Below are 2,788 nucleotides of genomic sequence, written 5' to 3' on the forward strand. Positions count from 1 at the left end.
AGAGACAGAGGGGGAAGAGAAAGATGAGAAAGAGAGGGAGGGAGGGAGGAAGGAAGAGACAGAGAGAGAAGGGGGAAGAGAGGGGAGAAAGAATGGGAGAGAGAGATAAGAAAGAGAGGAGAGAGAGAGGGGGGAAGGAAGGAAGAGAGAGACAGGGGAAGAGAAAGATGAGGAAGAAAGAGAGAGAAGGGGAAAAAGAGAGAGGAGAGACAGACAGGAGAGAAGAGAGAGAGAGAGGAGAGACAGACAGATAGAGGGGAGAAGAGAGAGAGAGGAGAGACAGACAGAGGGGAGAAGAGAGAGAGAGGAGAGACAGACAGACAGAGGGGGAGAAAAGAGAGAGAGAGCGCACACAAGCGCCCATGTTAATGGTCCTCCAGCAGCCTGGTGCTTCCTGCGCCCTTGCTGAGGCTGTGGCTCTCTTTGCCCCTTTCCTCCCCTGTTTTCCCAATAAGGAAAGGCTTTCATTCAAACATCTCCTTGCCCGAGAAGGTAGGCAAACCTTAGTCTCCTTCCACCCTCAAACCTAAGACCCATTGTGGAATCAGGTCCTCAGAGGCCTCCCCAGCTCAGATTCTGGGGTCTTTTGGAGCCCCAACTCCAGCTATGGGAACAGAATCATAAGCTCATAGATTTAGGATCTGGAAAAGAACTTAGAAGTCATCACATCTACCCCCTTCCCCTCCTTCTCCCCATTTTATTTACAGAAGAGGAATCTGAGAGGTTAAGGGACTTCCCCAGGTCACACAGCAAAGCAGGGTCTGAGGCAGGATTTGAAACCAGGTTTTCCTAACTCCAGATCACGCGTTCTCTCCGTTACTGCCTCTGCTCAGCCGAGGCCTGGCTTCTCTGTAGAGCGGGGGCTGATGACGACCTGGCGTCCTCAGGAACACCGATGTAGATGGGGAGGCACTGTCTCCCGAAGGTCACCCGGAAAGGGAGCATCTCCGAGAGCTTTCTGGCTGTCTAACCTGAGAGCCTTGAATGAGATGCCAGAAGAGATGCGTGTCCAGACCAAAGAGGATTTTCTAGCTGGAAGTGTTTTGCAGGCGAGGGAGATGAGAGCCGGGGATGGAAAACAACTTGCCAAAGTCATCTATAGGTAGGGAGAGGCCAAGCCACTATTTCATTACCCAGTGGCTGTCCTCCCCAACCCCAAATGCAAAGATTCTTTAAAACCCCCCAACTCCTCGAAGTCCACAGGGGCCTGGGCTCTGGGCCCGGAGGACCTAAACGACGAGGAAGGGCCCAAGAGACCGGGGGGGGGCCCTAAATTCGTAGGACCCCCGAGCCCTGGGGCTGGCTCCAATGTCTAGCACCTCTCCCAGAGCTGGCCGTGGAAGCCTGGGGACCTGAGTCATCAGAAGCTGGAGGAGTTTGGAGCAAACAGGGATGGAACAAGTCTGTGGCCCCCCACTCGCCCCGCTCCGCCTTTGCCCAGGCTCCCACCCCTCCCCTCGTGGAGGGTGATGAACTCATCCACCAGGGCCTTTCCAGACTTGGGGGCCATCCAGCTTCGGACCAGTAGGAAACAGAAAGGCCTGGGGGTGGGGGTGGATAAAGGGGCCTTCTTGGAATTCCTTGTCACCCTCACGCCATATTGATGGCAAGCCAAGATCTGTGAAAGGCAGGAAAGGGGGGGGAGGGACACAGCCATGGCCATGGGGGTCTTCTCGGCAGCCCAGGGCAGGATGAGGCCGATGGGGATTGCCCTGGACCCTCTCCCCCACCGCTAGTCGGATGCCCAAATCCCTGAAGCCACAGTTAAGGTGCACACATGGCCTGAGAACCAGGAGCCAGCCAGGCAAAGCTATCAAACCCAGAGGAATTACTATGAATATAATAATAATAGCCTGGAACAAAGTGCTATTACCTCATTTGGTCCTCACAGGCTCTCGTTATACCCATTTTAAAGACAAGAAAACCGAGCCTTAGAAAAATAAGTGCCCGAGTCAGGATTTGAACTTCCCACCCCCTAGTCCAGGAATCCATTCACAATGTCATCTGTGGAGTCAAAGCTGGTTCAATGAGAAAATGTTTCTGAAGTGCTTAACACAGGACCCAGCAAACAGCAGGCACTTACTAAATGCTCATTCCCTCTCCCCACGCACAACTTGGACAGAGAACCCTGGTTCCTGCAACCAGCCCAGCTCCTCTAGGCTCTGCTCCCCCCCTTTTAGTTCAGTTCTATGCCTTGATTTTTCCCATCATAAAATTCTGTCCTTTGGGAAGGACTTCAAGGGGTCCCTGATGCCCAGTGCAGGCAGGGGGGATCCTTCCAGGGTTTACACCCCCCAAACTTGGGGCCCGTTAAAAGGAGAGACCCTCAGGGGGCAGAAGAAACCAGTGAGGACTGAGCAGCTGCTGTAGGACTGGGATCAGCCTTGGGTTGGTGCTCACGGAAGCAGGAGCCTTCAGAGAAGAGGGATGGTTTCCTCGCTGGTTTCTTCTGCCCCCTGAGGGTCTCTGCTTTCAACAGGCTCCATACTGGGGGGGTTTGAACCCCACAAAGATCCATCTCCAGAGGTCGGTGCTCAGGAAAGCTGACTTTTCCCAGCCTGGCTTAAGAGGCACAGAATTTAGTTGTGCTGAGCAGCCCAGGGCGTGCTCTGCCTACATCATCCTGGGTGGGACGTCTGCCAGAGCTGGGCATTCAGAGGATGGGCAGAAGCCTCGGGACCCCTTATCCTTAAGCCCCAGCCCTGAGGAATCCTGGCCCTGCCATTGGCTCCCTCCTGCCCCCCCCCAGCTTTACCCCTTCATTTCTGGCACTCCTCCCTTTGGGGGT

Source organism: Gracilinanus agilis, chromosome 2, assembly GCF_016433145.1.
Source record: "Gracilinanus agilis isolate LMUSP501 chromosome 2, AgileGrace, whole genome shotgun sequence".
Taxonomy (NCBI): domain Eukaryota; kingdom Metazoa; phylum Chordata; class Mammalia; order Didelphimorphia; family Didelphidae; genus Gracilinanus; species Gracilinanus agilis.